Here is a 27,824-nt window from a genome sequence, read left to right on the forward strand (position 1 = left end):
GATAGATATGAGATAGATAGATAGATAGATAGATAGATAGGAGATAGATAGATAGGAGATAGATAGATAGATAGATAGATAGATAGATAGATATGAGATAGATGGATAGATAGATAGATAGATAGATAGATAGATAGATAGATAGATATGAGATAGATAGATAGATAGATAGATAGATAGATATGAGATAGATGGATAGATAGATAGATAGATAGATAGATAGATAGATATGAGATAGATAGATGACTTTTATTGATCGATTTATTATGGCTGCTCATGTGAGTAAGTATAATAATATTCCTTTGTTCTCTCCTGTCTATTAAAACTCATCATTATCCTATATTATGTACATTATTAAGGCTCGTTACTGACTAATCGTCCATCAAGAAGATATTTTGCAGTTAATTTTGCGCAGCAGAGCGCTGGTTGGAGGACGCCGCTGTAACATTGCGCTGTCTATGTCCCTTTAAGACGGAATCATGGATCTTCTCTCAGAAAGGTAAGTAGTCGTGGGGGCCCCGGGGCCAGAGCTGATGGAGCTGATGTGTTCAGTAATTGAAAATAAAGAGGGATTCACGTTACAGACCCCGGAGAAGACGAGACGCCGATCCCCCGGGATTTCTGGATGAATGTCTAATTCTATTAAAAAAGTGAAAGAATGTGAATTAGCATAATATAATTATTCCTCTTATCTGAATCACAGCCGTTTCTGCAGAATATTTGTTTCATCGCTTGTGCAAAACACATTTTTATTGTAAGTGTTACTCCCATCATGCCTCAGGGTCATAGGAAAACCATAATGAACTAGTACTAACACAAAGGATAACATTATGCGTATTCATTGTAACCACTAGGGGGCACTCACTGCATACAGACGTATACAAGTACCACTGCATGTGCTAAACACACTGTACTGTACACTTATATATGTCACATGATGATTTGCGCTGGACTTTTACATGGCATCTCAGTATAAACCTGCAACCTTTATTAATCAGGTCATCAAACTGTAGGAACAGCGCTGTATCTATTGTAGTGGCTGTTTCTGGTACTATGTCTCAGTATCATTTAAAGGGGTAATACAGGATCCACAGAATTAAGGGATTGCTGTGTTCAGTTGAGTGCTGAAGTCTCTTTACCTCCTCATGAGCAGAGCGCCATACATTGTATAGTGGCTGTGCTTGGTATTGCAGCTTAGCTTGGTTCACCTGAATGCACACAGACCACATGAGACCAGACCAGTATTCACCGGAGCGCTGCCCCTACTTCAATCAACTGATTAATGGGGACAGGAGGTATCAGACTCCATCAATCTCATATTGATCACCTATTCTGATGGTGACTGATCCATATTTAAAAACTAGAAGTACCCCTTTAACCGAATGAGACAAAACTGCAGTACCAAATTCAGCCACTACCAGTTGCACAGTAAAATGACAACAGAGGAAACAGCGCTGTGCCTTTCATAGTGGTCGTGCCTGGTACTGCAGCTCAGTCTTATGCAAGGTAATGAGACAAAGCTGCAGTACCCTGTGCAGCCACTACAGGATGTACGGTGCTATAGAGTCGATAAACATTGTGGCATGGATTGGATCGATCATCACTCGTGAGAGTTTGATTTCCCCAAAGATCTTAACCCCTAAAATCCTGCTACTATTTAGCAATGTGCCCCCCCCCTATGGTGCCCTTTTACCCTACACTTGGCCGTGACACCCCCAGCTTTTCCAGGAACATTCTGCTTGTCCCCCCCCAGGGTATAACGTGTCCAGGCAATCCCAGTAATGTGATCAGGAATGATACTAATAGCCGGAACTGACCATGGAAATGAGATCCATCCTCCAATTTTCCCGCCATGTAAATTCCCCCTGGAGCAATAACGGGGGACATAAGAGCAGACAGTCTGACGATGGACTGATATCCCACCCCAAATGTATGCAAAATTCTGCCATATAAATACCAGGGGGCCGGACCACCCCCTCCCCGGATCACGTGATAAAATCATATTCATAGGAAATAATTGGCGATCAATATAACGAATGACACGAGCCGCAGCAGCATCCAGACCCGTCCTCGCCGCAGCAGCATCCAGACCCGTCCTCGCCGCAGCAGCATTCAGCCCCGTCCTCACTGCAGCAGCATCCAGACCCGTCCTCGCCGCAGCAGCATCCAGACCCGTCCTCGCCGCAGCAGCATCCAGACCCGTCCTCGCCGCAGCAGCATCCAGACCCGTCTTCGCCGCAGCAGCATCCAGACCCGTCCTCGCCGCAGCAGCATCCAGACCCATAATCGCCGCAGCAGCATCCAGACCCGTCCTCGCCGCAGCAGCATCCAGACCCGTCCTCGCCGCAGCAGTATCCAGACCCGTGCTCGCCGCAGCAGCATCCAGACCCGTCCTCGCCGCAGCAGCATCCAGACCCGTCCTCGCCGCAGCAGCATCCAGACCCGTCCTCGCCGCAGCAGCATCCAGACCCGTCCTCGCCGCAGCAGCATCCAGACCCGTCCTCGCCGCAGCAGCATCCAGACCCGTCCTCGCCGCAGCAGCATCCAGACCCGTCCTCGCCGCAGCAGCATCCAGACCCGTCCTCGCCGCAGCAGCATCCAGACCCGTCCTCGCCGCAGCAGCATCCAGCCCCGTCCTCGCCGCAGCAGCATCCAGACCCGTCCTCGCCGCAGCAGCATCCAGACCCGTCCTCGCCGCAGCAGCATCCAGACCCGTCCTCGCCGCAGCAGCATCCAGCCCCGTCCTCGCTGCAGCAGCTTGTTAATCCTCCAGTGTTGTGGATAAAATAACCAGATTAGAGGTTCACTAATCTCCCCGAAATACCCGGGAGAGCCTCTAATAACACAAACAGGATTATGTCCCGCGCTGGATGCGGCCTCGAGCCGGGCACTTACCAGGCGGACAGATGCGCAGTGTGATTAGCGCCTTATAGGGAACGGCCGCATCATATTATACAGAAGATGTTTCCCAGACAGCACCGAATCCTGGATATCAGGGAAGTGGCTGCCAAATACAATGGGAATTCCAGGACTTGGTACATTCACTATAGAATATGCCCCAAGCTCAATGCCAGGAGGGTGAAAACAAGCCAAATACTGTAGTTGAGTCTATGTAGACTGTGCTGTATGCTCAATGCCAGGAGGGTGCAAACAAGCCAAATACTGTAGCTGTGTCTTTGAAGACCGCGCTGTATGCTCAGTGCCCGGAGGCTACGATCAAGCCAAATACATTAGAAATTCCGGAACTTACTCATATCTATGTAGATTATCCCATAAACTCAATGCCAGGGCAGGAGGGGACCAACAAGCCAAAAAATTAGGAGTTCCAAAAATTACTTATGTCTTTTATCCTCAGTGCCCGGAGGGAATGAATGAGCCAAATACATTCGTAATTCTTAAAATCAGTAAAATCTATTTAGTGCCAGGAGGGTGCGTCAAGCTAAATATTTTACGAATTCCTTGTACTTTCTCTACAACAATCATTCTGATTACAAAGGGAAGGGGCTGTATAATTACATGTCAGAGAAATTATGTAATTTTTGTCTTGTACCGATTTTACACCAAAATTTCCATAGTCCTCAGAGAGTGGCGACCACTACAACCCTTTCTTTGCAATTACAACACTCACTACCATCAGCAACTTTAGAAGTATCCTCTCTCAAACACAGCGCCACACTTATCAGCAGGCTGTATCCGGTACTGCATCTCATGTCTCGGAATCTGAGCTGCAATACCAAGCACAACCTTTGGCCAGTGGTGGCGCTATTTTGTGGGAAAGCAACAACATTCTTTTAATTGTCTAAAACCGTCTCTACTAAGAGGAATATTAGAAGAAACTATAGTCTCAAAGTTTTTTTTGGAAAATATTGCACAGGATAAGTCGCAGGAATTATGTATTTTCCTTTGAGGCAGCTGAGAAAATGTTGAACTTGAGAAGATCCTGATGTTGGCGGGAGGCGGTGACCTTCATCCTTTCCTTCGTCCGTGACGGCGCTGACTGCGGCTTCGTATTCATTTTTGTGCACGGTAAACAGAAACCCGCGCCTGTCTGATGGTCTGTCCCCCGCCGAGACCTGCTGAGAGCGAGAGAGGAGCAGGTGGCGGGCCTGCTGCTTCCCAGCATGCACCGGGAGGGCTTGGAGGACGCGTTTTGTTTTTAGTGGAAACGGTTTTTCATCTTTCTCTATTTGGGGAAGGATTTTTGCTTCACATCTGAGCGACCCCCCGAGTGCGGGTTTATCCAGCAGCTTATTGATCCTTGTTGTCACATCCACAACCCTGATCCGAACTGAGGGGGGTCCTTTATGATACAAAATTATCTTTATTGCACTGTCATAATATTTATTTGGGGGGGTCGTGTGACATGAGCACATCTGGGCCCCCTGACCCTGCATTACATATCGCCTGTATATACCAGGGGTGGCTCCATGCAGAAACAAAATAAAGGCCCCTTCTCCTTAAATGGTTAAAGGAGATGTCTCATCTACAGCTTAGGGGGTGTCCGACACTTGGACCCCAACCCAAAAAGAAGATCTACTTCTTATGGGTGTCTCCTGTAGAAGATCTACTTCTTATGGGTGGCTCCTGTAGAAGATCTACTTCTTATGGGTGGCTCTTGTAGAAGATCTACTTCTTATGAGTGGCTCCTGGAGAAGATCTACTTCTTATGGGTGGCTCTTGTAGAAGATCTACTTCTTATGGGTGGCTCTTGTAGAAGATCTACTTCTTATGAGTGGCTCCTGGAGAAGATCTTCTTCTTATGGGTGGCTCCTGGAGAAGATCTACTTCTTATGGGTGGCTCCTGGAGAAGATCTACTTCTTATGGGTGGCTCCTGGAGAAGATCTACTTCTTATGGGTGGCTCCTGGAGAAGATCTACTTCTTATGGGTGGCTCCTATGGAAGATCTACTTCTTATGGGTGGCTCTTCTTCTGGTTCTTGTATCACAACTAACATCTTCCAAAACACAACCCTCCACTGATGACCTTAGAGACCTCTCAGGGTCCATAGAAAGCAGGTTCCTGATAAGAATCATGACCTTCTATCTCTTCCTCCATAAGCTCTGTCCAGGAGTATAGATAAGCAGAAGTCCTGCTGTGATAGACGCTTATCTCGGATGTGGCAGCTGGAAGGCTCACACATAGCAGATGTTGTGGACCCTCAGGAGGAGATGTAGTGCTGATGCGGTTCTTCCAACCTCACCTTCACATATCTTTCTGATTTATGCAAAGTTTACAATGGACTGATTTCTTGTGTATACAGCAGTTATCTGGAAGGTAATGTAATGATAAGAAGAGCACAATACTCAGGATTGTAGAACCTTCTGATAGGATACAAAACCTAAGAGGAAAGGTTTGAGGAACATGGGTTCCAGGAGTTGACTTGGCCTCCAAGTTCTGGATTGAGGACTGGAAAAACAAGTCTCAGATCACAAGTAGGAACAGAACCAACAATATCTACTTAACACTTTTGGTTCTAGAGGTATCCAGGACCATGTAGAGGGTAGAGAGTGGCCCATTGTGACTCTTCGGTGAAGAACCTGGAACATTGGGGCACATTTACTAAGGGTCCGTCGGATGCATTTCCGTCAGGTTTCGCAAATTTTTCAGTTCTGCACAGGGGTTTTTGGCGCACACGATCGATTGTGTCGGCTTGCATGCGACACAAAACGGGGGCGCGGCCGTCGGACAACCCGACTGATTCGGACAAACCGCGGAATTTAAAAATGAAATTGTGTCGCAAGATCAGCACTCACATGCTGAAGATGGTAAAGAAGGTTAACTCCGCCGGACCTGAGCGTGGAAGCGACACATGCAGGAATTGGAAGCATGAACTTAGTGAATCGCGGCAGCTCCGAATCCTCGTCGGACATTCCGGATCAGCGGCGGTCCTGTCACGATTCCCGATCCGGATGGTCCGACCAAGATGAAGTCCGGCGCGATTCACGTAGCTCATGCGCCCGATTTCCTGCATGTGTCGCTTCCCCACTCAAGTCCGCCGGAGTTCACCTTCTTCTTCCTGGTGCTTGTAAGCGCGTGTCTTGCGACACAATTTGAATTTTAAATCCAGCGCTCAGTCCGAATCCGTCGGGTTGTCCGACGGCCACGCCCCCGATTTGCGTTGCATGAAAGTAATCGCAATTGCGACAAAATCCGATCGCGTGCGCCAAAAGCCCCTGTTAAATTCAAAACGGAAAAAGTCGGGAAACCGGACAAAACTGCTGCCCTGGACCCTTAGTAAATGAGCCCCAGTGTCTTCATGCCTCATGGCTGTGATGTGACCCGATGGATGGAACAACCACCATATCTTTGACATTCCCCCCTTGAGGTGGCTCAAAACAATATATAATATGACAAAGGAAGATAAATCTCCATTGAGCGCTAGTATCATGATGTGCACATCGGTGAGGACGACATTAGGAGATAGATAAGGGGCAGCAGGACATAGAATCCCCTAGGAAATAACGGCATCGCTGAGGGGCCGGGGATCACTGCGGGGGCTTTGTTTGTCTGATGAAGCGGCTGATTTTAAAGACACATTTACAGTCTCCCGATTACAAGGAACAATGTCCACAAAGCCCCCCTATAAAACCCAAGTAGATGTTATCGGGGGCTGTCGTCTTATCAATGCGTCCAAATGAGCGCGCGGAAGGCGGTGTAATTACTGTCCATTGATTGCGGCCGATCCATTATGTATGGACACATGCTGTTTATTGGGAACGCTATCTGACAATTCCAGCAGGCCGGACACTTTCCCTTTAATTGCCACCTTAGAGTCTTAGCTCGTTAAAGTGACAGGTCTATAATTTTGGCGTCTGACATGTGTCTGTACTTGTATCCCCCCCACCCCCCCCCCCTCATTGTGGAATCAGACATATTTATCGGACTATTATTCGGCCGCCAGGACCTGCTCTTTTCAGATCAGATTCGTGGTGTTTGTGGTCGTGATGAGAAATGTTTGTGGCCACCGCGGGTCCGGGGAACATGGAGTAGCCAGTGGTCTGATCCAGTGGCGTAACTTGAATCTGAAGGGCCCCAGTGCAAAGTCTGTGCCAGGCCCCTGACTATAATGTATGGTGTATAGTACTTCTCATATGGGAAAGTGACACCTTACGGGCCCCTAAACCTCCGGGGCCCAGTTGCGATCGTACCCTCTGCACCCCCTCAAGTTACGCCCCTTGTCTGATCATGGGATTTGGATTGAGATATGTCTTCAGGATACCTTATCCCACAATGCTGGGTTTAAACTGTTCTGACATGGCTACTAGTGGTGGATTACTAGGCCTTGGGGTCTCCTCCGCCATGGCTTATGTGATATTGCTGACTACTAGGTGCTATCACTCTCTTTGTAAAGGACCATGTCCGTACACTCTGCCCCATCATCACAGACAGTAATAGACTACTTAGAGGCACATCCCCTTTAATGACTATACCCCTTTAATTAGGCCCTGAAGACTTATAAACCCTTCACAGTAAAAATTGAGTTTCCAGTCCAAAGCAGCCATTCACAGTGCAGCTTTCATATTTCAGGAGGACTGTTCACAGTGAGAGCTGTGCTGTGATTGGTTGCTATGGGTAACACAGAGAGGGGTATTTTTACACAGTTTACATGAATCTATTCTTAGTATTTAGTGTGAAAAGTATAAAATGATAAATCCTGAAACTATTCTGAAGGTATAAACTAGGGGCAGATTTGTGAAACAATCACCACACAGCTTTAATGTCTCATAGTGCAATTGAAAAAATGAAAGCTGCGCTGTGATTGGTTGTTATCAACATCAAGATATTTTTTTAGTTTTTTAAGCCATTTCCCTTGGTGGTCCAAAAGGTTTATTTACATATAGATAAAAATGGAGATTTTTGGGGGGATTCAGGCCACAGCTTTTCTCAATAATGTCATGTTTATGATGCAGGACACTTCACCTACAAGGGATAGGTTATGTGTATATGGGAAGTGGGGGCTGACATGTTATTTTAAGTGCTCGTTCACATGACCGTGTTCAGTACATGAGATGGAACAGGTGCTGGCCGTATTTGATGAGGCGAATGCTGCCCTTGAAGGGGACTCTATAGTATTATAGTTTTACATGCTGATAGTGTAATGTCCCGCTGGACGGGCCTTTACTAAATTCTGCACCCAGATAACTCCCTGGTTGGCTGGAGAGGGTCTGGCCGGACCACTACATGCCACCTTCAAGCTCATAGCACCTGGGTCACCCCATTATGAGCTACAGTCCCCATTATTTAGATGGGTGTGGATGAGGCCTACGCTAGCACAAGGCTACCGCAGCACTAGCAACAAAGTCGCCACTAAGCCACAGACCCCACTCCTAGTAACCTGCTGCCCCCATACGTTGTCGCCTCTGGAGGGGAAATTGCAATAGGACTCCCTGCACCCCCACATATGGCCCTTGTAATATGTTAATGTGAATAAGAGCTTAAAGAGGCCCCCACCTTCTCCGCGCCATTTATAAAGCGTTGTCTTCTAATATGGCAGTGGGGACCGGTTATGTCACCTCTGCACCCCCACAGCTTTACCCCCTGCTTTCCCATAATTAAAATCTCTGGATCTCGCCCTCATTGGCCCGGCCCTCGCTATTAATAAAGCCGCAGCTGCGACCACACAACGGATTATTTAATACGTCTTTGTTCACCTGGAATATGTAATATGTGAGGGATTTGCCTGACGCATTCCCGGAGTCTTTAATTAAATGTTTTCCCAGGGGTCTCTCCTGCCGCCCTGAACAATATTTGGCTGCCGCCCGCCTTTACCATTCCGTAAACATGTAGGACTTATTGGATGGCGACTCCTCGGGGAGTAATTCAAGCCGAGTAGCCGCTTCCCTAAGCCATGTGCGAAAATTCTTCAGTCTGGGGGAAGCCATGATTACGGCACAGGTGTAGCATGCCGCCGGAGGGAAGGAGAGGACGATATATGATAGACGGGGAGAAATACGTGACGTATAAGATGTAAGGCGACACCGCGGACGGGAACAATGACCCTCTTGATGATATCATTAGGAATTTGGGCGGATATAATAATGTCAGTGTACGACTACTCAGCCGAAACCATAGAGCACCCAAACCAGCACCCGTTCTCTTCATGTCACCAGGTCCAGGAAGCTGAGGTATCAGGTGCTGTTATTGGGGGTCATCTCACATCATGGCTACAAGACCCCATTACAATTTCAAAGTTCTATGCTAAAGTGGTTTTCAATGCTATTTAACTAATATTTGGGCAATATATAGGCTGGGTCTTGTATAGTTGATGGTGGGGATCTAGAGAGCAGGAGTGCTGACAAGACCACAGCTCCTCCGCAGGTGGAATGCAGTATTACACCTCACTGATTTAAATCAATACACTGGGGGTCATTTACTTACCCGGTCCCGTCGCGATCCAGCAGGGCGTTCTCCAACGAGGATTCGGGTCCCAACCAGGTGTCGCTGCTGCACCGAGGTCCGCTGGAGTTCACCGGGTTCTTCTCGGTGCATGTGAGTGCTTGATTTTGCTACACAAATCGTTTTTTAAATTCCGCGGTTTTTCCAAATCTGTCGGGTTTTCCGATGGCCACGATTTCTGTCGTGTGAAAGCCGGCGCCGATGCGCCACAATCCGATCGTGTTCGCCAAAATCCCGGGGCAATTCGGCGCAAATCGGAAAAAAATGCGTGATTCGGATCCTTACTAAATGACCCCCACTGTTCCGATGATACATTTGGAAATAAGAATCCAACAGGATGAATTTCTACCTTTGAGGACATCAACCAACACCTACCCAGAGATTTCAGCCGCTCAAATGAGGATAAACCCGGAATTCCCTCCTACAAAAGTCGTGCCACACTGAAGTGAATGTGGCTAAACTGCAATACCACATACGTCCTGATGATAGGTGGGGCACTTTTTCTTTAGTGTATTTTTGGCAAATCTTTCAAATTTCAGAAAGAACATCATCCTTCAATGTTCCACCACTAACACAAGACAAATGACCAATTCAGCTCTGCTACATCTGTCGGTAGCTATTATACTGACGCATGAAGACGTTAGTGTCCCTTTAACTGCCTTGCCTTGTCAAGTTAATTACTCCTAAATTCTTGTAGGGAAACTTTTGTCACCTCTGTAAATCAATGGACTTCAATATCCACATTATCTGGCGGAACAGAACTTCCTCTGGAGCGCGTAGACCTGACACATGACATTGATCCGCTCTCCGCAGCTTAAATCCTAATTATTTCTCCTAATGGATTAGTTGATGTTTAGCGGGTGTCTCATTGACATCTCAGGAATTAAAGGGATCATTAGAGGCAAAATACAATATAAAGACATCCTAGGAAATGTAATAAAATACCTTGTATTGTGTAATGTAGGTCACCTACCTGCAGCACAGCGGTAAGGGTTAATGCGCCAATCACATTTTTATGCTGAAATTGGCATCTTCTGGTAGTGATAAACTTTCAATTTGGTGCCCAGGACATGGGTGGCAGAATGTTGCCTTTTATTCCATGTTCCATTTTAAAGGGATTGACCTAGAATTTGACTTCACAGCCTCTTCTCAGGATCGGCCAACAATAGATCACCCGACGAGCCAACACCTGAGGCCGCCTTCCCACATGGCGTTTTCGTCGCATTTTTAAACACACGAAAGTGGGAGGTGTTTTGGATGTGTTTAGAAATGCAACGAAAACGCCACGTAGGAAAGTGCCCAGTGACCAGTTGTTTGGTGCCCTGTTACTGCTGACCAGTTTTTTGGTGCCCAATTACCAAGACAGTTATGCAATGTTCAGTTACTGGTGACAAGTGTTTTGGTGCCCAGTTACGATGACTAGTTTGTCTGTGCCCAGTTTTATGACAGTATTGTGTTGCCCAGTTACTGGTGAATAGGAATTTAGTGTCCAGTTACAATATCAGTAATGTGATTCCCAGTTACTGATGACCAGTCGTTTGGTGTCCAGTCATTTGGTTCCCAGTTACTATGACAGTAATGTGGTGCCCAGTCACTGGTGACCAGTAGTTTGGTGCCCAGTTGCTATGACAGTAATGTGGTGCCCAATCACTGGTGACCAGTAGTTTGGTGCCCAGTTACTATGACAGTAATGTGGTGCCCAGTCACTGCTGACCAGTAGTTTGGTGCCCAGTTACTGGTGACTAGTCATTTGTTTCCTAGAAATCAAAAAGAAAAAGGCAAGTGTGTATAGGCAACAAATTCCAAAAACTTTATTTCAATATACAAATACAAAAAGTCCAATATATATGTTTTAAAACCACTTAAAAAGTGTACAAGTACACATATATACAAAAAACGGAGTGGATCCAAGCCAGTAACGAGGACCCACTCACAGCCACAGGTGTGTGCAAAGCACAGCAGTATAAGCAAATTCCTTACAATAGATATAAACAGCAGTTCAAGTGAGTATGCCTAAATGGAGTCCTATAAAGTGCGTTGCTATATAATATCCAATGTGAACAACAGTATTATAGAAGTAACATCAAATCATTAGGGTAGACATAATGGAAATGAAACACATGGATACACAAAGTAAGACATCCAAGAATCCAACATCGGACAAAAACCATAGGCACATCAGATGTGAAATTCAAGCTAAAGTAAATGGAGGAATGCTAAGAAGTAAACCTGTGGCTGGAGGCACCCCACGCGTTACGTCGCCTAATTGCGACTTCCTCAGGGGTAAGTGCCTACAGACCCGTGGAGCCTACCTTAAGAGTCCCAGAGATGCACCTCCGCACCAATCGCTGGCGTTTGTCCAGTACCTGCACCTGTGTGGGGTCCAGGCACGTGATCGGCAAATGCCGGTAAAACTATCGCGAGATTTGAGGTCCAATGCGCGCATGCGCATAAATCACAGATAGAAACCTCCAATAATAGGGTAAGAAGATCTATTATGCGCATGCGCGCCACAATTGGCCTGATCATTGGTAACATGGTTCGGTAGAGCGGCGAATTATGCGCAAGCGCGTGCGCCAAAAACTAAGTTGAAGTGATCCATTATGCGCATGCGCGCCTCATTTGGATAGTTTGTAAATGCTGTCACTAGATGCAACTATGTATTATGCGCAAGCGTATGTATCTCAAAGAGAACTTAAACAGATATATGAGTGCGAGCTGACGAGGGTAAGTATTGTAAAGTAAAATCTAAGAGGGAAGTATCACAACGCTCAACATTTAATATCAACACTGTGTAGATTGACAAAATCAAACAATAAGTGAATAAAGTATAAAAAACGAAAGAGCTCTTTGAAAAAAGTACACAAATCAAAAAAAAATTTTCTTGAAAAAGTTCTCTTGTTCAAAGAATAATGAATCATAACATTACATCTAATCAAAAAATCTAAGTGCCCAAAATCACTGAAAAACTAAGTATTTTACTACTGATATACAAGGAATGTTAAACGTGCAATATACAAGAACACTCCCACAAATGGACAGCGAAAAGTAACCACTACAATAAAGTAGTGAGATGAATATTGACTAGAACCGTTGGAAAGTAAGGTAGCTGAAACTCTGAGACACAAAAAGGTAAGGCAGGCTCCACGGGTCACATATCAACTAGTGCAAACAACGTGATTCACGCGGATACACATATATTGAGGACAAAAATAACACTCTAGTGTAGAGATATGAATCGGTATTTAGGACAAGATCAAATTAAGTTAGAGTAATAGTCCAGTGGACTGGCGAAAACGTGATGGACAGCACAGGGGCTGGAGACCCAGAGCGGTCCCCAACCTGGATCTATAGAGGAAAACATTTTCAAACTGATGTAAAGCCTTTAAGAGAATTAATAGGGTGCTGCCATTAGAAATTCAGCATCAGGGATATGCACCTGAAGCCTAGGTAAAGCATAGTATTCAAATCCCAAGGGTCAGCACAGTCCGTCTCCAGGGATTCGAGTAAATTCATGGACCAATGGGTTCAATCGGATCTTCTTTGACATCCCTATCCGTCGGAAACAAGAGGTTGTTCTAAAGGGCTGAGGTAACCAAGAGAAGATATCAGATGTATAACTCCTATCGAAGAAAAAATCTTTCTATGACAGTAATGTGATACCCAGTTACTGGTGACCAGTAGTTTGGTGCCCAGTTACTATGACAGTAATGTGATACCCAGTTACTGGTGACCAGTAGTTTGGTGCCGAGTTACTGGTGACCAGTAGTTTGGTGCCCAGTTACTATGACAGCAATGTGATGCCCCGTTACTGGTGACCAGTCAGTTAGTGCCCAGTTACTGGTGATAAGTAGTTTGGTGCCCAGTTACTGGTGACCAGTAGTTTGGTGCCCAGTTGCTATGACAGTAATGTGATGCCCAGTTATTGGTGACCAGACACAGGTCATGTACATACAAAGTAACTTTATATACACAAAACTAGAATCCCCCTTTAAATTTAAAGGGCCAGTGACACCTATAAATCGACACCTGCTGGTTGTCTTCATGTAATGTGACATGTTTCTTTGTATATATGATATGAAAGGATCAAGAATAAAATCTCCTTGAACAGGAAACCTCCCTTTTCTCTTCCAGCCTAATAATTGTGAGCGTATTAGACATCTGGAAAACAAAGACATGCTCGCCATTTATCTTTCCCTTGAGATAAGAAGGACCCGTAATAGTACAGACCCCGGCAGCTTCCTGCATATTTTAGCTATAATTTTCGGAACTAATTGCACTTGTTCAGTGTCTTCTTCAGCGGAGAAGAGGAATCCCACCAGCTAAGAAGAAAATGAGGGAGTGCTGCGCCTGCGCCTCTGCGGGGCCCCCACTGCTTTGTGGCTGTAATTATACACTCACCCGCACACTTGTCCTTTTAACTGCGGTCCGACTGCGCTCACATCCCCTCCGACGCTTTCATACCCTCAGCAGACGCAGGAAGTGTATTACAGACATCAAGCGGCTTCATAGACGCCGGGATTTCAAAAGGAGAATATTTATATGTAAAAATGTGTAGCTTTTTAATCATATGAAATAGAAAGTTACAATATTGAAATAATAAGCCGATGATATGTAGCGGGGGAGAGCGCTGGACTTGTCACATAATTACATTGCAGCTTTCCTTTATACATTAAAGGCTGTGTATAGGCTTAAGGGCTGCGTATAGACGACACCGTAGAATTGCTGTGTGCTGGGGGCTTACTTGCTGGACTCCACTTGTATCCATCTCACACTGTACTTGCATACTCAGATCAGCCAGGAGTGCACATTCTCTCAATAGGCAGTAGGATATAAGACATTGTTCTGTCTGCCATAAGAGTTATAGGATCAGACGTGTTACCTTCCAACATGTCCAGTCCATTTAGGTTACTTAAATGGTCCTGACAAAATCATAAGATTCGGGTAAAGTTTGTGTTTGATGAGTGGGAAATGTTAATTTTTTGGGGGCCAGATCCTACTCAGTGTTTCTAAACCTTCCCCCCACATGCAGTGCAGCATTCCCGTATTGTGACATGGGCCATGTACATACCTGTCATACCCCATATAGTGATATAGGCCCTGTATATACCTGTCATACCCCTTATAGTGATATAGGCTCTGTATATACCTGTCATACCCCTTATAGTGACATGGGCCCTGTACATACCTGTCATACCCCTTATAGTGATATAGGCTCTGTATATACCTGTCATACCCCTTATAGTGACATGGGCCCTGTACATACCTGTCATACCCCTTATAGTGATATAGGCTCTGTATATACCTGTCATACCCCTTATAGTGATATAGGCCATGTACATACCTGTCATACCCCTTATAGTGATATAGGCTCTGTATATACCTGTCATACCCCTTATAGTGATATAGGCCATGTACATACCTGTCATACCCCTTATAGTGACATGGGCCCTGTACATACCTGTCATACCCCTTATAGTGATATAGGCTCTGTATATACCTGTCATACCCCTTATAGTGATATAGGCCATGTACATACCTGTCATACCCCTTATAGTGACATGGGCCATGTACATACCTGTCATACCCCTTATAGTGACATGGGCCCTGTATATACCTGTCATACCCCTTATAGTGACATGGGCCCTGTATATACCTGTCATACCCCTTATAGTGACATGGGCCATGTATATACCTGTCATACCCCTTATAGTGACATGGGCCCTGTATATACCTGTCATACCCCTTATAGTGACATGGGCCATGTACATACCTGTCATACCCCTTATAGTGACATGGGCCCTGTACATACCTGTCATACCCCTTATAGTGACATGGGCGCTGTATATACCTGTCATACCCCTTATAGTGACATGGGCGCTGTATATACCTGTCATACCCCTTATAGTGACATGGGCCCTGTATATACCTGTCATACCCCTTATAGTGATATGGGCCCTGTATATACCTGTCATACCCCTTATAGTGATATAGGCCCTGTATATACCTGTCATACCCCTTATAGTGACATGGGCCCTGTACATACCTGTCATACCCCTTATAGTGACATGGGCCCTGTATATACCTGTCATACCCCTTATAGTGACATGGGCCCTGTATATACCTGTCATACCCCTTATAGTGACATGGGCCATGTATATACCTGTCATACCCCTTATAGTGATATAGGCCCTGTATATACCTGTCATACCCCTTATAGTGACATGGGCCATGTACATACCTGTCATACCCCTTATAGTGATATAGGCCCTGTATATACCTGTCATACCCCTTATAGTGACATGGGCCATGTACATACCTGTCATACCCCTTATAGTGACATGGGCGCTGTATATACCTGTCATACCCCTTATAGTGACATGGGCGCTGTATATACCTGTCATACCCCTTATAGTGACATGGGCCCTGTATATACCTGTCATACCCCTTATAGTGATATGGGCCCTGTATATACCTGTCATACCCCTTATAGTGATATAGGCCCTGTATATACCTGTCATACCCCTTATAGTGACATGGGCCCTGTACATACCTGTCATACCCCTTATAGTGACATGGGCCCTGTATATACCTGTCATACCCCTTATAGTGACATGGGCCCTGTATATACCTGTCATACCCCTTATAGTGACATGGGCCATGTATATACCTGTCATACCCCTTATAGTGATATAGGCCCTGTATATACCTGTCATACCCCTTATAGTGACATGGGCCATGTATATACCTGTCATACCCCTTATAGTGATATAGGCCCTGTATATACCTGTCATACCCCTTATAGTGACATGGGCCATGTACATACCTGTCATACCCCTTATAGTGACATGGGCCCTGTACATACCTGTCATACCCCTTATAGTGACATGGGTGCTGTACATACCTGTCATACCCCTTATAGTGATATAGGCTCTGTATATACCTGTCATACCCCTTATAGTGACATGGGCCATGTACATACCTGTCATACCCCTTATAGTGACATGGGCCCTGTACATACCTGTCATACCCCTTATAGTGACATGGGTGCTGTACATACCTGTCATACCCCTTATAGTGATATAGGCTCTGTATATACCTGTCATACCCCTTATAGTGACATGGGCCCTGTATATACCTGTCATACCCCTTATAGTGACATGGGCCCTGTATATACCTGTCATACCCCTTATAGTGACATGGGCCCTGTACATACCTGTCATACCCCTTATAGTGACATGGGTGCTGTATATACCTGTCATACCCCTTATAGTGACATGGGCCCTGTATATACCTGTCATACCCCTTATAGTGACATGGGCCATGTACATACCTGTCATACCCCTTATAGTGACATGGGCCCTGTATATACCTGTCATACCCCTTATAGTGACATGGGCCCTGTATATACCTGTCATACCCCTTATAGTGACATGGGCCATGTATATACCTGTCATACCCCTTATAGTGATATAGGCCCTGTATATACCTGTCATTCCCCTTATAGTGACATGGGCGCTGTATATACCTGTCATACCCCTTATAGTGACATGGGCCCTGTATATACCTGTCATATCCCTTATAGTGACATGGGCCCTGTATATACCTGTCATACCCCTTATAGTGACATGGGCCCTGTATATACCTGTCATACCCCTTATAGTGACATGGGCCCTGTATATACCTGTCATACCCCTTATAGTGACATGGGCCCTGTATATACCTGTCATACCCCTTATAGTGATATAGGCTCTGTATATACCTGTCATACCCCTTATAGTGACATGGGCCCTGTATATACCTGTCATACCCCTTATAGTGACATGGGCCCTGTATATACCTGTCATACCCCTTATAGTGACATGGGTGCTGTATATACCTGTCATTCCCCTTATAGTGATATAGGCTCTGTATATACCTGTCATACCCCTTATAGTGACATGGGCCCTGTACATACCTTTCATACCCCTTATAGTGATATAGGCCCTGTATATACCTGTCATACCCCTTATAGTGACATGGGCCCTGTATATACCTGTCATACCCCTTATAGTGATATAGGCCCTGTATATACCTGTCATACCCCTTATAGTGATATAGGCCCTGTATATACCTGTCATACCCCTTATAGTGACATGGGCCCTGTATATACCTGTCATACCCCTTATAGTGATATAGGCCCTGTATATACCTGTCATACCCCTTATAGTGATATAGGCCCTGTATATACCTGTCATACCCCTTATAGTGATATAGGCTCTGTATATACCTGTCATACCCCTTATAGTGACATGGGCCATGTATATACCTGTCATACCCCTTATAGTGACATGGGCCCTGTACATACCTGTCATACCCCTTATAGTGACATGGGCCCTGTATATACCTGTCATACCCCTTATAGTGACATGGGCCATGTACATACCTGTCATACCCCTTATAGTGACATGGGCCCTGTATATACCTGTCATACCCCTTATAGTGACATGGGCCCTGTATATACCTGTCATACCCCTTATAGTGACATGGGCCATGTATATACCTGTCATACCCCTTATAGTGATATAGGCCCTGTATATACCTGTCATTCCCCTTATAGTGACATGGGCGCTGTATATACCTGTCATACCCCTTATAGTGACATGGGCCCTGTATATACCTGTCATATCCCTTATAGTGACATGGGCCCTGTATATACCTGTCATACCCCTTATAGTGACATGGGCCCTGTATATACCTGTCATACCCCTTATAGTGACATGGGCCCTGTATATACCTGTCATACCCCTTATAGTGATATAGGCTCTGTATATACCTGTCATACCCCTTATAGTGACATGGGCCCTGTATATACCTGTCATACCCCTTATAGTGACATGGGCCCTGTACATACCTGTCATACCCCTTATAGTGACATGGGCCCTGTATATACCTGTCATACCCCTTATAGTGATATAGGCCATGTATATACCTGTCATACCCCTTATAGTGACATGGGCCCTGTATATACCTGTCATACCCCTTATAGTGACATGGGCCCTGTACATACCTTTCATACCCCTTATAGTGATATAGGCCCTGTATATACCTGTTATAGCCCTTATAGTGATATAGGCCCTGTATATACCTGTCATACCCCTTATAGTGACATGGGCCCTGTACATACCTGTCATACCCCTTATAGTGATATAGGCTCTGTATATACCTGTCATACCCCTTATAGTGATATAGGCTCTGTATATACCTGTCATACCCCTTATAGTGATATAGGCCCTGTATATACCTGTCATACCCCTTATAGTGATATAGGCCCTGTATATACCTGTCATACCCCTTATAGTGATATAGGCCCTGTATACACCTGTCATACCCCTTATAGTGACATGGGCCCTGTATATACCTGTCATACCCCTTATAGTGATATAGGCCCTGTATATACCTGTCATACCCCTTATAGTGATATAGGCTCTGTATATACCTGTCATACCCCTTATAGTGATATAGGCTCTGTATATACCTGTCATACCCCTTATAGTGACATGGGCCCTGTATATACCTGTCATACCCCTTATAGTGATATAGGCCCTGTATATCACTATACGTACCAGTTCTACCCATTCTCCTAGCTGACATCTGGGGCGGTTATGTGACAGGTCCAGGGTATAAAATACGGGCCACACATTAACCTACATAAAGGCTGGTATTTGCCATCTCTGTCAATGGCCGCTGCGGGGGGGCTGCTCCCCAGGATTTGCTGTGTCACTGACTCCAGTGTCTTGTGTCTACAGAAGTCGTCTCAGGACGTGGAATCTGTCATTGAGGCCATTAAACACCATATCAATTGCTGGAGTTACACAAAAGCCTCCCCCTCCGCTCCTCCCTGCAGAACAGGGCACAGACAGGGCAGCGCTATGACCCGGGCCCAGGAGCTGACAATCCCAGATATTTCACCACTGGGACCACCAATGAATGGAGAGGAAGACCAACACCAAACCAAGACACCAAATTCCTCCGGACACACGGAATGTGATTCCATGGTTCCCACATAGATAAAATGCCTCCCCGATTTCCAAGTCATTTGGATTGGGTCACAACCTGTCTGGTACATGTGAAGGTGTCACCATGGCAGACACCAGGATATGTCAGGAATCTCCATAGCCCTGTGTAACAGCCACACACGCCAGACCACGATGGGCTAGCAGGGGCGAGTTCTTTTAGGATTCTGAGGGTGTGTAGTTTAGGGGATATTAGGCCCAGATAGATAAGCACATGTTCCACAGTCTCTTTGAACAGTTTATTCTCAGCAGTCTGAACACTTCAGTCACTAATCACAGTCATAATAATCCAAGACTAGTTCTAGGGGCAGTGACTTCAGTACCTGATGTATGAGGCTGAGGGGTCTCTGTGCTCCAGTGTCCTCCCTCTGCACATGTCTCTGGATCCTCTGTAGCTTCTGCAGTGACATATATTCATTCTCTGTGTCCTGTACAGAAATATCTTGTGCTTCCAGCTCTTTCTAATGTGCAACTAATGTGCAATCTCTTCCCAGCTTAGCTGAGGTGTTTCTGCTGCTACAGGTTCTTGCACTACCACCCAGACACAGACCTGCTCTGCACTACAACAACTCAGACACTAGGCCTGGTCTGCACTGGTCTCTGCAAAATGTAACAATATTGTGTGATGTCACTACAGCAGCTTTGTTTTGTTAACTCTATAGTTGCTGTGTAGTAGTGTGATACACATGTGTATGTGCACAGTTTAGCTGTGTTTGTGAGGCAGGGATCTAGAGATGATGATACCCCTGTTTCCACTGGGTTACACTCTTCCCCTCTGAATTTAATGTCGTCCTCGACATCAGTGAGTTACACTGGTGAAGACCGGGTTGGTTGGAACTAGTCCTCCCAGTTTTGTTCCTGGTATAGGGTTGTTACCCCTGGTAAGGCTTCCTCTGGGTAGTGGACGTCTACACTTCCAGTGGTCCAGTTGGTAAACTGGTTTAAGGCATGTGACCCAGGTTTCCACCGTGGTAGGTGTATATTGCTTGACCTGTCCTTTTTTGTGAGGTGACAAGGGAGGTGATGACCTGACATATTATGTAGGTTTAAACAGGTTACAGCAAAAACAATAACATCCTATTCTATAAATTCTAACTAACATTCTCGAAGAATTTCCTGCTTAAAGGAGAAAAAGAATGTTAAAGATGAATTAAACATTGCATGAATATATATAAACAGTTTCTGGAGATCTTGTTCGGTTGATCTGTTGTTCCTTGGAGCTTGAAACCTAAGCTAACACTAACTAACTGATAAAACAATTTGTATGTCCTTAGTCCATCAAAAAAAAATATTAGAAAAAGGATTCAAAAATCAGTGTTCAAAAAGGTTCTGAAAAACAATTGGTTGGTAGGTACCACTCAGGTTGTAATTCCTGGGTAACAGGTAATGAAACTTGTTTCAATTGAACAGTTCTTGGCACGGCACTTGGCTCACCCAATGTGTCATAGGTTAAAGTAAGAGGTCTTCTTCTTACTCTTGTAGAAGATCTGGTTACAGTCTCAGGTATTGGATCATCAGCATCAACTTCCGGAATTGGTTCAAGTTCAGGTTCCTGATTTGTTTCAGCTTCTGGTTCAACTGTAGTTGGCCCTGGTATGATTTCAGTACTTCCAGGAGTTTCTTCACAAGGTGTTTGTGGTGTAAACTCTGAGGCTTCAGGGTTTAATGTATTTCTGTTTTTAGGATTACTGCTCCTAGTAGGCATTCTCAAGATGTAACTATTATCTTCTTCATCTGAGCTGTCTAAGTAATTTTCTTCAGGTTCTTCAAGTGGTTCTTCAAGTTGAGGTCTTCTTGAAGGTCTAGAAGGTTTAGGTTGATTCCTTAATTCAAGATTGAATTTATCTGGTGGTAGGTAGTCACAAGGCAATAACAAGTTTCGGTGTACGATTCTTGTTTTATTGTTGTTTCCCGCTTCTTGCTTCACTTCATATACAGGACTATCTTTACTCCTCCTTCTGACAACAACGTAGATTTTGTCTTCCCAGTAAGAACGAAGTTTACCAGGTCCACCTTTTTCAAGTAGATTTCTGACTAACACTCTGTTCCCAGGTAACAATTCAGCTCCATGACATTTCCTATCATAGTGGTCTTTGTTTTTGTGTTGTCCTTCAGTGGCAACTTTTGAAGCTATTTTATAGGCTTCAGTCATGCGTTGTTTCCAAGCACGAACATAGTCAGGGTAGGTTTTGTAAGTGTCTGAAACTGGTGTATCAAACATAATGTCTATTGGAAGACGGGGTGATCTGCCAAATAGAAGATAAAAGGGTGAATATCCTGTGGCTTCACTTTTGGTACAATTGTAGGCATGCACCATCTTAGACAGTGAATTTTTCCAATCTCTTTTCTCTTCTGAGGTAAGAGTTCTCAACATGGATAGTAGAGTTCTGTTGAATCTTTCCACTTGGCCATTTCCTTCTGGATGATATGGGGTGGTATGTGATTTCTGAATTCTACAGTATCTTCCAAGGTGATGAAAGAGCTGATTTTCAAACTCTCTACCTTGATCATGGTGGAGCTTGGTTGGAAAGCCAAACTTGAGGGCAAAATCATTGAAGATTTTCTCAGCAGCTGTTCTCCCAGACTTATTAGTAGTTGCATAAGCCTGTGCAAACTTAGTGAAATGATCCATGACAACAAGGATGTATTCATAACCTCCTTTACATTGTTCTAGATGTAAGAAGTCAATGGACACCATCTCAAACGGGTAAGTGGTTGTGATGTTTCCCATGGGTGCTCTGATAGGTTTATGAGGGCGTTTGTCTTTTAAACAACCACATTCCTTGGTCACATATCTTTCAATGTCTTTCTGCATATAAGGCCAAAAGAATCTTTCTCGAATTAGGTTAGTTGTTCTTTCAACTCCTAAATGACCCATGTCTTCATGGAGTTCTCTAAACACTGTATGGTGGTAGACTCTTGGTAACACAAGTTGTGAATTGGGTCCTCTTTTCCGATGTAGAATCCCATCTGAAGTCAAATAGAGCTTAGGCCACTCCTTCAATAAAGTATTGATAGCAGGTGACTCAGCTTCTCTCTCTCTTTTGCTTGGAAGTCTATCTTGACTTAGATAGTGAAGTACTCTTCCAATAACTCTGTCTTCTTTCTGAGCCTTTCTGATTGTCTCTTTGGACAACTGACGAATAGAAACAGTAGAGTCCAATTCCTGATCCTTTACAGTTATTTCCACGGCAAGAGGACACCAGGTGGGCATGTATTCCTCTTGTTGTATTTGAATGGCTTGAACAGTACTCACAATGTCTTCCATTCCCACTTCTTCTGAACATTGTTGCATGTAGTCATCTGGTTCAAGTGGCATTCTTGACAAGACGTCTGCATCTGTGTTAGACTTGCCTGGACGATATTTAATACTGAAATTAAAGTCTGCTAGTTCCGCGACCCATCTTTGACCAGTTGCATTTAGTTTTGCTGTGGTTAGGACATAAGTCAAAGGATTGTTGTCTGTGTAGACCACAAATTCTGGACTGTAGTATAAGTAGTCTCTGAATCTTTCACAGATGGCCCACTTCATAGCTAGGAATTCTAACTTCCCAGAATGTAAATGGTAGTTTTTCTCAGCTGGTGTTAATGTTCTTGACCCATAACCAATAACTCTTAGTTTTCCATCTTGTCTTTGGTACAGGACGGCTCCAAGTCCTACTTGAGAAGCATCACAATGTAGGATGAATGAAGTGTTAAAGTCAGGGTATCCCATAACTGGTGGTTGGATCAAACAGTCAACTAGTTCCTCTAGCACTTCTTGGTGATGAGAAGTCCAGTTGATAGGTTGTTGGGCAGAAGCTGATATTCTTCCTTTGGTTTTAGGTCTGCTTTGTTTCTTCTTTTTGTCCTCTGGTGTCACAGCACTAGAGGTGGAGTTTCCTGACAAGAGAGCATATAAAGGAGATGCAATCTTGGAAAAGTTCTGAATGTAAGTTCGGTAGTAAGAAAGGAAACCTAGAACCTTTCTTAGTTCTCCTACTGTAGATGGAGGTTTTTCTTTCAATGCTTTCACTGGAGCAATTTCTTTTGGATCCATTGTATAACCTTCTCCGGATACAATCTTTCCAAGATATCTGACCTTTCTCTTGAAGAGTTCACATTTTTTGGGTGTCAGCTTCACTCCATGTTGTTGATAACGTTGTAGAACAGTTCTTATGTGTTCGACATGATCAGCGAAGGTCTTACTGTGGACGAGGTTATCATCCAAATAAGGCTGGCAGATATCATCTCTCAATCCTTCCATACAGGCTTCCATGCTTCTTTGAAACTCGGCGGGTGCATTGTTGAGTCCAAACGGAATGCGAATCCACTCATAGAGACCCCAAGGAGTAATGAAGGCAGTCAATGGTCTACTGGCTTCTTCAATAAAACCTTGATGATAGGCCTTGCCTTGGTCTAGGACAGAAAACCAAGTGCTTCCGGACAAGCTGTCTAGCATATCTTGTATTCTGGGTAGAGGATGACGATCTGGTATAGTCTTTGAATTTAACTCTCTGTAGTCACAGCAAAGTCTAAGAGTTCCATCCTTCTTCCTAACACACACAATGGGAGAGGAATAAGATGATTTGGACTTCTGGACCCATCCTCTGTTGATAAGGTCTTGTAGGTATTCTTTAACTTCTTTGTGTAGGGGTTTTGGTACTCCTGTATACCCCTTAGTCACTGGAGTATTATCTTTAAGGTTGATCTTCATTTTCAGTGAAGGAATACATCCAACATCAAAGTCATCTTTAGCAAAGGCATGACATTCTTCTCTCAACATTCGTCTTACCATCTGTTGTTCTTCTGCTCCCAAATGTTCTAGGGAAACCGGTGGATCCCAATGTTCTGTCTGTTTCTCTTGTTGACAGGTGTTCACTCTAGGAGACGATGATGCACTCTCAGGTGGTGAATGGATTGGTCTCACATTAGCTGGGTAAACAGTCTTGATATCTTCAAGATGTCCCAGTGAAGTTCTAGGATCCAATTTCACTTCATGCTTGGTGGAATTCATAACTAGCACAGTCACTTTGGCAAAACCACTATAAGGAACGCTTACCACAGTCTCACCTGTGATGACTCCTTCAGGCAGCTGAGCAGGATCTTGAGGAACAAACAGCATCTTCTGTGGCTTTGGTCTTGGTCCCACTCTGACACCACACTTCACTCCCACCGCTGTATGAGCAGGAATGGTAGTTGAGCGTAGGCCTATCCTTACCTCTCGGACTGACACAGTTGTTTCGGCCTTCTTGAGAGCTTGCACCACTCTCTCTGCTGCCCTGTTAGGTAATGCAAAGGATGTAGACACTGAGTCCACTAGTGGAGTGTGACTCTTGGTTTGGTGAACCACTTCAGCAATCACATTGTAACCAATAATAGGTTCTTCTGCGACTCGCTGGTCACTAGTAACCAGGAAAGGTACTGAGAGTTCACAAAAATTGTTCTGCTTGGCACACAATCTAAAGGTAACTTCAACCCATCCCAAGAAAGGTATTACAGTCTGATTTGCAGCTCTTCCACTGAATGGGCCAGAACCTACCAGTTCTTGTACTGATCTGAGTCTGGTGTGAGGTAGGTATTGTCGCCTCCACTCTTCATTCAGGATACTGACTTGAGCTCCTGTGTCCCACAGAGCTTTAAAAGGAAATCCATCTAGTGTGCACTGGATCATGCATTTTTCTCCAACCAGGTTAATGAGTTTAAGCTGGTCTTCTGACATGCTTTCCGCTGATGGCGCATAGCCTGAAGAAGTGTCACTATCAATCCTGGTGACTGAGTAGTTTCTTCTTGCTTGGAGTTGTTGAAGACGGTTACACACTTGGGGATAATATTGGCGCAACCTCTCTCCATTCTGAGTAGCTTCAAAAGACATAGCATGGTTTGTGTGATTAGTTTGGGACCTCTTTGGGGTTGAGGTTACTGGTTGTCCCTCACCAGCAACCCTCTGCCTTTTAACTGCTTGAAATGAGGTACTCTGCAGTTTTTAGAAAAATGTCCTTCTTCACCACATTTAAGGCAATGGCAACAGGCTCTAGCTTGATTGGAGTTTATGCAATCTTCACAAGCTGGAGGTGGTCTGTCCACCGGGGGTGGTTTGTGTTGAAAGACTCGACGTGTTCTCCTGAATCTCTGTTCTGGTTCTGCTCTTAAGGCTCTTTTCACTTCAGCCAATTCTGCTCGAAGATCACTTACTACTGCTTCCCAATCAGTCGGTGCTACTGTCGCTTTCAGTAGTGTTTTGGGGGTGATTGGTGCTTGGTTAGGCACAAGATCAGTTTCTCTGACTTCTCCTTGTGGCACACCCACCATATCTGTTTTAGGAGGAGTCACCTTGGTCATTTTGCTTGCAGAGTGCTTCTTTAACTTTTGTTCTCTTTCTGATTCAAGGCTGACAGCATCATTCAGTTTCTCAATTAATTCCTCATCTGTTATGTAGGGCACTTCCATATACCGCTTCAACTGGAACTTGATGTTTTCACTTAATAAACCTGTCCAAACAGATCTGAGAAACTTCTTCTGGATTAAACCTGGATCAAATCTTTCTTCTGCTTCATCTTCTCTGGATGCAAACAAAAGCCTCTCTTTAAGCACAATAGCTCTGAACAAGAAGTTTTGAGGGGATTCTCTGATGTCTTGAGAGATATTGATCAGTTTATGGTAGAGGTCAGATGTGCTTTCTTCTTTGTAATGTCCCTTTAAGATAATTCTGAGTTGGGGTAAAGTCAGATTATTTTTCATTTCCAGCATATTTCTGAGGTGCAGTCCTGGACTGATGGCTTTCACTACTGCCTCAATAATTTCTTCATCACGGTATCCTTTCTGGACTCCCAAATCTATCTGATGAATGAGATTAGTATAGGACAGTCTTTCTCTTTCCTCTCTCTCCCCAATCTTGCCATTTATTTTAAACTCTTTCCTGATGGTGATCTCAGGAGTAGGACTGGTTCTCTTTACTGGCTTAGACTTGCTTGGAGATGGACCAGTGCTAAATACTCCTTCCAGTGTAGTAGCTGAATCTAACACAGTCTGCTGTAAAGCTTGAACCTGTTCTTTTAATCCTTGCAGCATCTTTTGTGGGGATGACAGGTCCTCTTCAGGCACCAAACCCTCATTTGAGTTACTAGTTCCCAGGCTTGCAATAAATTGGGCTAGTCTCTGCAAAAACACAATCACAGTCTCTGATTCTTCACTCTCCTCAGCTTCATCTAGGGTGCTATTAATGGCTGTGATAAGATGTCTGCGGGTGCGGGCTTGATTAATTCTGTCCTCTGGCACCTTGGCTTGTTTGGCCACTGACACCAGTTCTGCATGGGTTAATGGCAGGAGAGACCCACTAATGGCATCTAACTGTTGCTGTATATCCATGGCTATTGTTAGGACAGCAAGGCACTTTCTCTTTATACACAGTTCTGAGATTCACTAGCGGTGTACTGTATCTTTAAGAGACTCTGGGGCATCCCAAATCCACTCAAAATCCCCGTACGGGCCACCAATCTAACAGCCACACATGCCAGACCACGATGGGCTAGCAGGGGCGAGTTCTTTTAGGATTCTGAGGGTGTGTAGTTTAGGGGATATTAGGCCCAGATAGATAAGCACATGTTCCACAGTCTCTTTGAACAGTTTATTCTCAGCAGTCTGAACACTTCAGTCAGCAATCACAGTAATAATAATCCAAGACAAGTTCTAGGGGCAGTGACTTCAGTACCTGATGTGTGAGGCTGAGGTGTCTCTGTGCTCCAGTGTCCTCCCTCTGCACATGTCTCTGGATCCTCTGTAGCTTCTGCAGTGACATATATTCATTCTCTGTGTCCTGTACAGAAATATCTTGTGCTTCCAGCTCTTTCTAATGTGCAACTAATGTGCAATCTCTTCCCAGCTTTGCTGAGGTGTTTCTTGCTGCAGATTCTTGCACTACAACCCAGACACAGACCTGCTCTGCACTACAACAACTCAGACACTAGGCCTGGTCTGCACTGGTCTCTGCAAAATGTAACAATATTGTGTGATGTCACTACAGCAGCTTTGTTTTGTTAACTCTATAGTTGCTGTGTAGTAGTGTGATACACATGTGTATGTGCACAGTTTAGCTGTGTTTGTGAGGCAGGGATCTAGAGATGATGATACCCCTGTTTCCACTGGGTTACACTGGACTTTATTGATAAACCCATGGAGGTCCATTGTTACCCTACAACAAGGGGGTTCAACTAGTAAATGGGGTCCAAATGTTGCCCACACAGACCTGCTTAGCCCAGCACCAATACTAGAAGTCAAGGGGAAGTGAGAGGATTTCTGGGTTCTGATCTGGTCTAAATGACTTTTAGGAATTTGATCTGAGGCTTAGATTTAGTTTTTGGTCTGGGGGCTAAATCCATTTTAGAGATTGAATA

The 27,824-nt window shown here is 44.7% G+C and overlaps 1 long non-coding RNA gene across 2 annotated transcripts in view; it reads left to right on the forward strand.

The window, feature by feature from the left end:
* The window catches only part of LOC140104586 (uncharacterized), a 344,594-nt gene extending 319,083 nt beyond the window's left edge, over positions 1-25,511 (forward strand). For both annotated transcript variants that reach the window (XR_011850365.1, XR_011850366.1), the window contains exon 4: positions 25,500-25,511. This is a non-coding gene — a long non-coding RNA (uncharacterized lncRNA). The remainder of the gene's footprint in view (positions 1-25,499) is intronic.
* Positions 25,512-27,824: the final 2,313 nt, after the last annotated feature.

This window comes from Engystomops pustulosus, chromosome 10 (genome assembly GCF_040894005.1).
Source record: "Engystomops pustulosus chromosome 10, aEngPut4.maternal, whole genome shotgun sequence".
In the NCBI taxonomy this organism is placed as follows: domain Eukaryota; kingdom Metazoa; phylum Chordata; class Amphibia; order Anura; family Leptodactylidae; genus Engystomops; species Engystomops pustulosus.